This window comes from Tachypleus tridentatus, chromosome 13 (genome assembly GCF_004210375.1).
Source record: "Tachypleus tridentatus isolate NWPU-2018 chromosome 13, ASM421037v1, whole genome shotgun sequence".
Classification (NCBI taxonomy): domain Eukaryota; kingdom Metazoa; phylum Arthropoda; class Merostomata; order Xiphosura; family Limulidae; genus Tachypleus; species Tachypleus tridentatus.
The window spans coordinates 76619182-76632507 of NC_134837.1; the positions used below are offsets into that span (position 1 = coordinate 76619182).

At 35.0% G+C, this 13326-nt stretch overlaps 1 protein-coding gene across 3 annotated transcripts in view; it reads right to left on the reverse strand.

The window, feature by feature from the left end:
• LOC143237232 (uncharacterized) overlaps window positions 1-7985 on the reverse strand; it is a 46645-nt gene extending 38660 nt beyond the window's left edge. For all 3 annotated transcript variants that reach the window (XM_076476258.1, XM_076476257.1, XM_076476255.1), the window contains exon 1: window positions 7784-7985. The gene's annotated coding sequence lies outside the window, so the exon portion shown is untranslated. The remainder of the gene's footprint in view (window positions 1-7783) is intronic.
• Between the last annotated feature and the right edge of the window lie 5341 nt (window positions 7986-13326).

The window sequence follows — 13326 nt, forward strand, 5'->3', positions numbered from 1 at the left end:
TTTGTCAAGTTTGTAATTGAACTTCGAATCTTAAAGTTATAAGTTATACGGTTACTGGCTGTTTTTAATATGTATTATGTAAATGATATAATTTTAAAAGTAATATGTACAAACATTTCAGATTATTGGCGACAAATTACGTATGAATCAATACAGGTTACTACTAGATAAACGCCCAGTTTATTGTTAGATAGCTAAATAATCAGTTTATTTATAATACTAAAACATCAGATCACTGTTAGACAGCTAAATAATTTGGCCATTGTTATTTAACAAATGTTAAGGTCACTATTATAACCTAAAGCCGAGGTTCGATTCCACCCGGTGGAATCACAGGTAGCTCGAGTGGCTTTGTTATAAAGAAGAAAAAAAACACACACGCACCTAAATCTACCAGCCATTATTAAATAGACAAATTTACAGGTCATTATTAAACAAATTAACGTACAGACCAAGGTTACACAAATAAACATTCTGGTCACTGTTAGTTAAATTTTAAGGCATTGTTTGGCAGATTACTTTTATGGAATTAAATATACAGGGTATTATTAAGCAGAAAATATTTTACATATTGGCATACAGTTAAGATTACAGGTCTCAGTTAAACGTATTGTTTATTGTATGCCATATGATAAAGCAGATCCAAACTTAAGTCGTTGTTAGATAAATGTATAAACTATTGTTATACATATAAATAAACAAATTACAATAATGACTTGAATATTTATTTATATTAATTGTTTATTCATCTAGCTAATTCTAATGTGCATATTTATCTGTCTAACAGTAATTTGAATGTTTAGAGCAGCAATTCGCATATATATTGCTATTGTAGAAAAAAATATACAAATCATTGGTATATAGATAAACGCTTAGATATTTATTAGACAAACAAAATCAATATCAGTTCATCAGATCTGTTACTCAGATATATCTAAAACTGTAGATCTATGGTGTAAAAGACAATATGCACAATTTTATATCTATGTTTGAGAGATATGTATAACAAGCGCAGATCTCTGCTATCCAGAGATATAATAATCACAGGTGAATATACTGGTGTACGGATTCTCTATGTTTGATGTTTTAATTCCAATAGTTTTCGACCCGGCATGATCAGGTAGGTTAAGGCACTCGAATCGTAATCTGAGGGTCGCAGGTTCGAATCCCCGTCACACCAAACATGCTCGCCTTTTCAGCCGTGGGGTGCGTTATGATGTGATGGTCAAACCTACTATTTGTTGGTAAAAAGAGTACACCAAGAGTTGGCAGTGTGTGGTGATTACTAACTATCTTCCCTTTAGTATTTCTCTGCTAAATTAGGAACGGGTAGCGCAGATAGCTCTCGAATAGCTTCATACGAAATTCTAAAAACAAAAACAAACAAACCGATAGTTTTCGGCTACTCTGCCATAGACTTCATTAGGTTTAGTTTAGCTACGAACAGTTATTAACTACATTATACATCCACTACAAAGGAGCGACAGGTGACTCGATACCTGAAATGTTGTTTGTCTATAAGAAAGTTTTGAACTCGAAACTTGCACATTGCAAAAGCATTATTGTTTAAAAACTAATTGAGAAATTCCTTCCAGATATTACACACACACACATATATATATGTATAATAGCGGGAAATATACAATGTGTCTATACGTTCATATGTATAGTAATATGTGAAGGCACTTATGTAATATAAAAAAATAGACTCGATGTAACGTGTCTGAGAAGATAGCTAACTGCTCATTAAGTTCGGTAACACAAAACAGCCTGGTTAATCAGACAGGAAGTATGCGAAAGAAAACAAACAAACAAAAAACGAGCAAAGACAACACCAGCTGAGAAGGAGACAAAGCAGTGTTTAACTGTATGAAAATATTAAACAGGAATCGCTAACAGATAGAGAAATGTCCAACTTAATGTATTTTTCACATGGTTGTAAATTTGAAAAGATATCATCTTAAAGTTGGCCGTTTGTTTTGAAAAACTCCATAATTAAATACATTCCCGTCATTATTGCCTACACAATCGTCAAACTCTGTCGTACAGAAGCAGAAAACAAACAACAACAACAAAAATAACAGCATTATTTGACGTAGCTTTGCATTTATTGTTTTGCTTCTTTGACCATGCGTGAACTCCCCCTCCTATGCTTGCGAACATACAACGATAGAAACCAGGTTTTGATACCCGTGGTTGGCAGAGCACAGATAGGTCATTGTGTAGCTTCATGCTTAACATCAAACAAATAAATCAGTGCATGAAAATTGTTTTTTTTAAATTTTCTTTCATAAATAAACAGTGCTCTTTAAAAATAAGGGGAAGTGTGGCTCTAGATAACTAAGACTTTAACGAAAACATTTCGAAACTGTTCTTATGACTTAGTTCGACTTGAAAAAGTAGGTTAGGCCTAAACAGTTCAGTTTGATTCGGATGTTTATGTGTGACATCTAGATATAATTTGCCAGGTAAACTTGTTGCGTTTTCGAATTTCATCTTGGCTGTTTTTTTCACATGAAAGTTTACATAACTTTACATGTAATTTTGATAAAACAAATGGTTATTTTTTTAAAATACTGAAACATAAAATCAAGTCTATCGCACAAATATATTATTAATTAGTAGAGATAAGTCAAATATTACAAGTAAAAACATAAAAACTGACGTATTTCTGGCACAATGAAAAGTAAAATATTTATCATTACTTACAGATAACCAGTTTCAGTAACACGGTTACCATCATCAGGTCTAATACTTACAGTGTTAACATAAAATATATTATAGCTGAATATGTTCTAAGATAATACCGATTGGACCCCAGTACCTTATTAGGAATTACTTTGTTCATTATAAATAAGCCCAGGTATTTATACAGAATTATTTTAGGGCCTTGAGTGATAAACTTAGACTCCAATATTATTGTAAAGTGTTTATAAAAAGCGGTACTTTCGTGTTATTATATAAAACAACAACTCTGGTGTTTATAAAGATATTTCTTTCGATTTTGAATGGACGAAACATGCTCCAGATTCTTTGTTAATTGAGGAATATTTTCCACGATGAAGGACTACATCTACATGTTATATTCTAGCAGCTTTTTCAAATTCAGCAACAGTTTTTGCATTATTAACAGAGATATTACAAGAGGCTGTAATTACAATAGTCTTTTGATCGTGTTTCATATGAGTTTACAAATACGCTTTACGTTTAAATGGTTATATATATCTGAAGTTCATCATTTGTGAAGATAAACGTGAGAATTTTGACACAGATAATTTCTTGTTTCTTGAATTTTGTGTAAAGCTACTTAAGAGCTGCATCTGAGCTACCTGTCCCTAATTTTGTGGTGATAAACTAGACTTACTAGAGGGACGGCAACTGGTCAACATTACCCATTGACAACTCTTGGGAAGTGAGGTCTTAGTAACATAGGTCTGCGATGGTTTTAGTGTCTTGAAAGATTTAGATGTTCTACAGTAATTCCTGTATGCTGAATACCCATTTTACTTTCTCATTCAACACAGATTTTTCATAAAACGTCATATTCACTTTTAATAAATCAATAATTTAATTAAAATCGGGTCACATTTTGTTATGCTTAAAATGTTGACAACCATTGGTACTAGATTTCTCTAGACCAATCACGACGTGAGAGTCTTATCGATCGTTCTAGAACCCACGAGAAACACACTACTAGTATATAAATTATAAACGGTTAATAGGTCGCATGACGTGTCATAATATTTGCGTGCGCGTGCGCGTTGACATTGCATATTACTCCTCAGTATCATTTATTCGTCGATGTGGCAACAAGAGGTTGTGTAAATGACCCAAAAATATTCTGTTATATATGTTGTAAATGTGATCCAAGTAAGTTTTTGTTACTTCGATTTGTAAAAAAAAAAAAAATCATTAGGTGATAGAAAAAAAATGAATATTTTCGAAATCGCGTAATCGAATTGCGGAAAATCCGTTATTGAAAGCAAAACAAATTTTATGAAATTTAAATTCTCAGACCTGTGTAAATGTGATGAAGGTTCACATTGTTATAAGAATAGGGGATATTGCTGCGTCAGAAACTTTACATCTGCCTGGTTTTGGTTTGTTTTGTTTTGAATTTAGTGCAAAGCTACACGAGGGCTATATGCGCTAGCCGCCCCTAATTTAGCACTGTAAGACTAGAGGGAAGGCTGCTAGTCATCACCACCTATCACCAACTCTTGGAATACTCTTATCAACGAATAGTGGTATTGACCGTCACATTTTAACGCTCCCAGGGCTGAAAAAGCAAGCATGTTTGGTGTGTACATTTGTATGTATAATAAAGTATTTAAAGAACTTACCTGTCTGTGTGACTGTTAATAACAATACAAAATATAATTCTGAATGATCGTAATGTCTTTCTGTATACGCCGCATGTCTACAAAACAAATTTCTCTTTTGTAGTAACAATTCTATTAGTTAAACAAACAACTGCCACAACTTATGTAACGATAGTATATAGTACCAGTCAGCATTCAAACAATTCCCATCACTCACATATAGCTATAAATTATCTGATTTAAATTGAACTCGTATAAAATATTTTGTCTGTTACTGTATTAAAGACAAACGTTTATGAATTTCTATTATTTCTTAACCTGAGCAATTATTAATCACCAGAATGTTGAACTTTAAACTTAGACGCATGAAAACAGTGTTCTTTGTTTGTATGTGTGTTTATGTTATTCATGCTTACTTTTGAAAGGAAAAATTTGTTGATTGTTTGGTTCGAAGTTGAGCATAGAGCAATTTAATGAGCTATCTGTGTTGTGCCCGCTACGAGTATTGAAACCCGGATTCTAGCGTTGTAAGTCCGCAAACATACCGCTGTGCCACTTGGGGACTGAAAAATTTAGCGTTTAGCTACAACTATATAACAATTAGAAATCATCGTAAAAATCAGGAAAGAAAGCATAGTAAATTACATTGAGGTAGGAAGCATTTTTGAGAGAGCTAGACTGTTGCTATTTCTAGGGGCTCTGGGGGCATGCCCTATAACATTTTTTTAAATTTAATATTATGAGATTTGAATCTTGAAGTATTTCATCTACAAATGTTGCATGCGCACAATGCAATGTACTGTATTAAAATAAGCACGTTTTAACACGTAATGCATTCCTCGGGGTGGCAACATTTCCTGGTATTTGCCGATTACTGCGGAATGTAAATTGTAGAAACTGAGCACTGAAATATTGCATTTAATGCTACAATAGAACAGCGATAAATATTTTCAATTGTGTTTCTATTTGTTTTAGGCATAAATATTCGAAATTTTATGATCATTTGAAAAATTGTAATTTCGGCAATATTTTCCGGAAAAGTGAACCTTTCCAGGTCGCTTCTCTCTTTACTTTATTGTTCTTTTCCTTTTTCCTTCTTTTTTCCGTGAAAATAAATTACAATACATATAAATAAATGCGATTAAGTTAAGATTTCATTGTTTTGGGGATGAATATTTATGATGATCTTCAAACAAGTGCAGAATCCACATGTAACACCAACATAGACTCCTCCTTCAGTTGATTGTCTTTCATTATTTTACTGTTTAATATGGCTGATCTTGTTTTTTTTTTATTTTCTCCTCATCTGGAGACTCTTCGTTTGGATATGCTTCCTTTATCATCCAATATCTTCCTTGTAGAATATTGTAGAATTGCAGCAAGTTTAGAAATACCCGAATTTAACTCTGTTACATTATGAGAAAGTCAGAAATGCTTAGCCAACAATTTCTTTTTTAGGTTTAAATAGCCTCGTGAGACTGAAAAAAATCACACCCCTGAGGGATGCATTACGTGTTAATAGATAAGTTATAACTATACGTGCCTTGAAAAAGTGGTCGGGCCATGGCCTGATTGACTTTACCACTTCCTACCGCCCTAAAATATGTTTAGTTTTGTTTCTGTATAGAAAATAATTGTTAATGAGAGAAGGAAAACAGTTTAAAATTAAATGAGGTTTTTTGTTTTAGTTGTTGAAGAAGACAGTAACGGTCAGTGACAAAGAGAGGACAAAACAATACATTTAACTCTTTCACAACTTAAATAACAAAATTCCTCTTAGTCACAAGTGAAGGAAGCATATTCTAAATACGTTTCAAAGTCTACTGAGCTCAAAACATCCTAAACAATAACAGGAGTTGTGTTCCTTTTGTATAGCTTCCAAGGTCAGGATAACGAGACATCCAAAAGACATCAGGCTATCAATATTAAGTATCATGAGATAAAACGGTCACTGTCACCATAAGATGTTTGTATAATGATTTCACCTCATATGCACTTTAAAACTAAACTCACAAGGTTTAAAGTAGAACCAGAACTCAGGCTCATAATCTGAAATGTTCTACTGAGCACCGATTTACTATGATTGGTTTGGTTTGTATTGAATTTTGCGCAAAGCTACATAAGGGCTATCTGCGCTAGCCTTTCCTAATTTAGCATTGCAAGACAAGAGGGAAGGCAGCTAGTCATCATTACCCACCGCCAACTCTTGTGTTGCTCTTTTACCAACAAATAATGGGATTGATCGTTACACTATAACGCTCCCATGGCAGAAAGGGCGAGCGTGTTTGGTGCGAAGGGAATTCGAGCCCCTGACCCTCAGATTACGAATAAAACGCCCTAACCATCTGGCCATGTAAATTTTTAAGTAAATTTTTTATGGCTTCTTGAATCTTGTTGTTACAATCCTTCTTTACTTCTTTGTTCTTGTTCCAATTCTTCTTGCACTTCCTTTGGATTTCTAAATCAGAATTTTTACGTTTTATTTATTCGAGTTTGTCTTCGTTTATTTTAATGTCTATTCATAATTGTTTCTTATGTCCCACTTTGCATCTCAACCTTCCACCCCTTTCTTCTAGATTATTTTTTACCTCTCGTTATTTTCTTCTAGGCCTTTTTTACTTTTCACCGTTTCTTTTAAATTCCTGTATGTGAATTTGTATAGTAAGTAATTTTAAGGCTAATATAAAGTATACCCAGCTATTATAAAATCTTACGCTCTCTCATAATGTTAGCGAAAGCGAGAATTCAAATATTTAACCTAGATGAGAACTACTGAATCTTCCCACGATCTCTCCTATTGTGGATTGTGCTACAAATGCTAATGTGTTATAGAGGACATTAAGAGAAATCGGTTTTCTCAAAAAAAAAGAAAATATTTTATCGATTCAGTGCTCTCAACATTTTTTCGAACGATTTGAGAAATTTCACTGAAAATTTGTCTTCTGTTAGTTTTAACACAGAGTAATGGGATTTTGTTTGTTTTGTTTTTGTTTGTTTTTTGAATTTCGCACAAAGCTACTCGAGGGCTAACTGTGCTAGCCGTCCCTAATTTAGTAGTGTAAGACTAGAGGGAAGGCAGCTAGTCATCACCACCCACCGCCAACTCTTGGGCTACTCTTTTACCAACGAATGGTGGGATTGACCGTCACATTATAACGCCCCCACGGCTGAAAGGGTGAGCATGTTTGGCGCAACAGGGATGCGAACTCGCGACCCTTGGATTACGAGTCGCACGCCTTAACGCGCTTGGCCATGCCGGGCCCAATGGGATTTTGTTTAACGTTATAATCTAAAAACACACAAAATGTTTAATAGTTTCTGTTATTATTCTGGTCTGATTAGTTAACAAAAATTGTTAAAACGTTCTTATTGCTGGTAATATTCTCTGTTTATATTAACAAAATACAAACAAAAACAAAAAAGATAGAAAAACACGATTAGCACGAAATCAATATACTTACCCAAGTGTACAGGAAGATGCTATCATCAACCTTGCAGACTTACTAAATGCATTACATATTTCCTATACACTGTTAATTAGACTGTTTCCAAATCTAGACACTGAGTTGCTTAAGATTTCGGTGACTTTCCTTTTCTGGTATAACTTGAAGGAACTGTACCTGTTTGCGAACAACATACAATCTCGTCTTGCGTCACTTGAGAAGTGCTTCAGTCAAACGAACAAGTGATGTGTGTGTGTGAGTAAGAATACAGAGTTATATGAGCCTTTATTTGTATACCTACACCGTGAACAAAATAAAAATGATGTCAGCCCCAAAATAATTTTAAAAAGTAGAGACTCCTAAGTCGCTTGATAAAGAAACGAAGCGAGGTAAATGAATATGCAATCTGCCATTATAAATATCTTTTAATTTTTATAATTATATGTTACCATGTTTTAATGAGCTGCTTTAACCATGTATTTAAAGTTTCCATGCCTTTTAAGCTTTTAACTATGAATTTAAAGCTACAACGCCTTAATGAACTTCTTTGGCTGTGTTTTCGAAGTTACCATGCCCTAATAAAGTAATTAAATTACGTATTCAGAGTTGTCATGCCCTTTTAATATAATTTGATACTTTATATGTATATAGTGATGTCATGGTGTTATAAAGCTGTGTAGATCGTTTATCCAGAGCTTCTAAGCCTCGTTTAGTTGATTTAAATATATATCTTGGATTATTCAGAGGTTTCATTAAGATTATTACATTTTGTATCCAACACTGCTACGTGCTACTAAGGGTTAATTTGCTAATTTCATATTTATCAAATTATTTAGTTCTTATGTTTTTGTTTGTTTTTGAATTAAGCACAAAGCTACACAATGGGGTATCTGTGCTCTGCCCACCACGGGTATCGAAACCGGGTTTTTAGCGTTGTAAGTCCGCAGACATGCCGCTGAGCCACTGGGGGCATTTTAGTTCTTAGCATAATATTTTGTGCGTGTTTAGGATAAAGCATGTATATATATATATATATGTATAAATCCCGCCCACGAGATACGCCTGTGAAGAATAGTTACTAATATTTTGTGTTTTTTTTTGTTATTCCACTCATTTTAAACTAGCACGTTTAATAACGGATAAACAGTGTTAATAAACTATTTTCCCGTTTTACTGGGTCGGAATGGCCAGGTGGTTAAGGCACTTGACTCGTAATCCGAAGGTCGCGGGTTCGAATCATCCGCCACACCAAACATGCTCGCCCTATCAGCCGTAGGGACATTATAATGTGATGATCAATACCACCATTCGTTGGTAAAATAGTAGCCCAAGAGTTGGTGGTTGGTGATGATGACTAGCTGCCTTCTCTCTAGCCTTACACTGAAAAATTAGGAACGGCTAATGCAGATAGTCCTCATGTAGCTTTGCACGAACTTCAAAAGACGAAACAAACAAACACAGATGACATAACCCCATTCTACTGAATCGAAAGGGGGTGGTGGTACGTATAAATACATTTTATGTGGAGTGACAAGTGTCAGCAAACAATTTAGTCCCTGAAGCATGGTTTAAATTAATGCTTATGAATCTTCTCCAATATATTGATTGAGTTTTTTCACAATAACTCAATCCAATTCGATAAAGCACTAAATTAAAATCCAACGATTTTTTGTTGTAACTTAAAATATATATCAATATGAATGAATAAATGTTTTTATCAAACCACAACCAGAATAAGTAATAGTAGCTAATGCTTGAATTTATTGTATAATTGATAATACCCAATCTTCTGCCATTTACCCCTATGTTATATGGTGGAGTGGAACGGGTGTATGAAATGGAACGTGTAACTGCACGAGATAATTACAAACTCGGGGAATCTTGAACACAAACACTTGACAATAAAGAAATAGCTGCTGCAACTGTAGTCTTCGCGAAACTATCAACACCACTTGATGGTAGAAAGTTCACCAATAAGATGGTCCACAGTCTCTGAAATGGTAAATGATATCGTTGCAAGAATATTATTTAGCCACACAACATTTTCTAGACCCACAATACAGAAATTCTAACAGATTTTTCTCGCCACACATTGAGACACTTTCTGTTCTTTGAATGTAATAATCCTGGAAACCACGTGGTGGTTGAAATCATTTCTGCCATGATTATGTTAATATATTCAGTAGGTGATTGTACTAATGGATAAATAATACAAACAACACTTCATAAGCTTCACGAAGAGAAAATGAAGAGTTCATATCTAGCAAGGTTTCTTCTTGCTAGGCAGTAAGAGGAAGATTGACAAGCTTAGATTGAAGAACATAACATGGATACATATAATATGTGGCACTTTTATGACCAATTACGAGTGCACGAAGATGTACTGTATGGTCACATTCAGCAAATTGTAATTACTCCTTGTGCTGCATTTAATTGCCTTCAGAGCCCTAAAATAAAGGATTATCAAGGATATGAATAGCCCCAAAACTGGAGGGCACAAAGAGATTACTTGCACTTGTGCTGACATCCGACAAACAGTTCTTATGACAACATTGGAGTTAAATGTTTAATGGTGGTGTCAATACTCCGCTCTGTAGACAAACAGAAAAAAATAAAACATTGATCAGAAAAGAGTAAATCTAACAGACAGTTGTTGGTTTCCATTCATAACGAAGAACCCTGGATATTGCTGATCCATTTCTAAAAACGGATGAATAGCCATTTCTCATGACTATTGTATGACTTACAAAGTGAGCCGAGGCTTCTCCATTGTGGGACACATAAACACAGTATATAGCTTATGTATTTGTCACTGAATAGTATATTTGAGGACTGAACATAACCTTATGTATCAAGAAGGTAACTTCAACAGCCAAATGTTCTCTGACCCATGTAAATTTTAGGGATGTGGTGAAAATCCATACTGAACCTTATCAAATCTCAATTTGTGGTTTAATAAAATAAGTAATACAGATTGTCAATTGAATTCTCGCTAAGTTTTAGCTGTGATCAGTTTCACTAGGACGAACACTTACCTCATGCCATGATGACACACAAAGAACATGAACAAACACATTGTTTGTCAAGAATGATCATGTTTAGGCAGGAAGTATTGTTGTTTCCTGTAGATGTTATGTTAGGTCTTCCCTCTGGAGCATACTTTTTGTATTGTAGTAGTTAAGGTTTGTATTAGTTAATGCACAAAAGTCTGTGTGCCACCAGATATGAAATGTTGCCACACAACAAAAGAAGTATTATGATGAACTAGGTTGTCATCGTGGACATTGGTGTGCCTTTTATGTGTGCCAGCAGCTCAGCTCCATTCCAACATGTCGACCAGCTAAATCTATATATTGCAGACGAATCTTTCATGCCCTGGCTTTACCAGATATCAAAGGAAGAAATTAATAAGTTAGACTGTTAGAGGATGAATAGAGCTCTATTTTATCTCCCTTGGACCCAGGAGATGAAGTGGAAAGAGCAGACAGTACCTGTCTGGCTATTCACAATGAGCCAAGTGTGGAATCATCGGATCTAGAAGGTAAGGGACAGTTCCAATAGTTAGCCAAACTACCATCTATTCATTATCTAACATATAAGACACTCACTGATTATAGTAACACTGACTGAAAGGAACTACCATTCCTTGCTTTCGAACAAAGTGTTGAGAATGGATTTTATTATTACCACTCGATTACCATAAATAATGACAGCTGAAGTAAGTAGATGTAACACCTAAATATCTAATGCATAAACACATTGCACAACTGAAGGTAGTAGCTAGAAGTTTGAAAACATGGATTGTTATTAAAATGGAATACAAATACACTCAGTGCTGTCAAATTGAGAAATGCATGTCATTATTTAAAATCTTCGTATGTACTTTGTATAGTGAGATAGGTTCTATGGACGTCTTATCCGAACAACAGACAATTTTATCAGACACCTGTAGAAAAAGGCGTAATTCATCGTTTCGCCTATCTCAACAGATAATATCAAAACATATATATAAATATTTAATAAAGAAATTTTAGATAAAATTATTGAATTATTCTGTAATAAATAAGATAATGTATTAAATGAATACGAAGAAAGTAAAATCAGAGAGACTATTTTATGCGAATGTACACCTTGAGCCGCATGTAAAAGCACGACAGTCACAGTAAGCTTAGTATACTGATGTGGCTCAATGTTGTGTTAATTAGTGCCTCTACCATACGGGGCAGGAATGCTAACTTCAATAGGTAAGTTTTATCCTACTTACTCCCAAATGGTAGTACCTTATTTTTTCATCTTTTTATGTTTATCTTTTTCTTTAACTTGGGAGAGCAGTCACCTTCCCACAATTGTTTACAGGCAGTGAAGGGTGATATAGATGTGGAACGTTGTAGGCTTAAGCACCTACATCTCGCTCTCCTAATTTATAATTTTCTTATCTGAGACTAGCGAATTGGAGGTTAAGACTGATAGACGGTGTATCCCCATCACATTGTGGGTTGTACTTCCTCAGACACCTCCAAAACCTATTATCCCACGTTGTAACTTGTACCCTGGGATCTTTTTGAAAAAAATATGCAAAGTATTTTGTTTATGGCTTAAATATTTATGGTTATAATAAACTGCTAAAAAAAAATCAAGGAACAAGTATGTTTTCTTATATAATTTATCTCAGTGTTCCAAATGTGATAATATTTTTATTTTTTTAGGTAGTCTGCGTCACTTTAGTTCCATCTGTATCCATTTTTTAATGTGTGATGAACGGTAAAATACGGAGAAATAAAATCTTTAAAAACGACCAATATCACCAAAACCAATATCTTGTAAGAAATATTACTTTAAACAGTTTACATGCGTTTATTCAAGAAATGTTTGAAACATTCAATATCTAGTGTGACCTCCACGGGCTGTGACACACTTTTAACACCGATTCGGCACACTTCGAATCGGTCTGTCGATGTTATCTAGGGGGTATGGCAGCCCAGTCGTCTACCAGGGCTTGTCGGAGTTTTTGTACATTCTGAGGAGGGTGCTGGCGTTCACTAACACGCCTCGACAACATGTCCCAACAATGTTTAATCGGATTCAAATCTGGAGATTTGGCGGGCCGCTCAAAAGTTTCTATTCCTTCCTCGTCAAGAAAGTCCATACACAGTCTGGCGACGTGAGCTCGCGCGTTAACCTGCATGAAAATTAACCCATGGTCAACAGCACTGGCAAAAGGCCTCACAATAGGTTTTAGAATGTCGTCTCTATATCGTCGAGCATTTAGAGCATCTCAATGTTGCACAATGTTACAGTCGACTTGCACAATGTTACAGGCGGAAAATCGCTCTCCTCGACATCTCCACACTCTCGCACGTCCATCATCACGAGACACAGTGAATCTGCTCTCGTCTGTCCACAGTACAGTGGCCCATTGACGAAGTTCCCAGTCCAGACGCCGACGAGCAAACTCCAACCTGGCTGCACGGTGTCGCGCGGTCATAATAACGCCTCTTGTAGGCCGTCTGGCTCTAAAGCGTCATTTGTGTAGATGATTGCAAATGTTTGGGTCGACACAC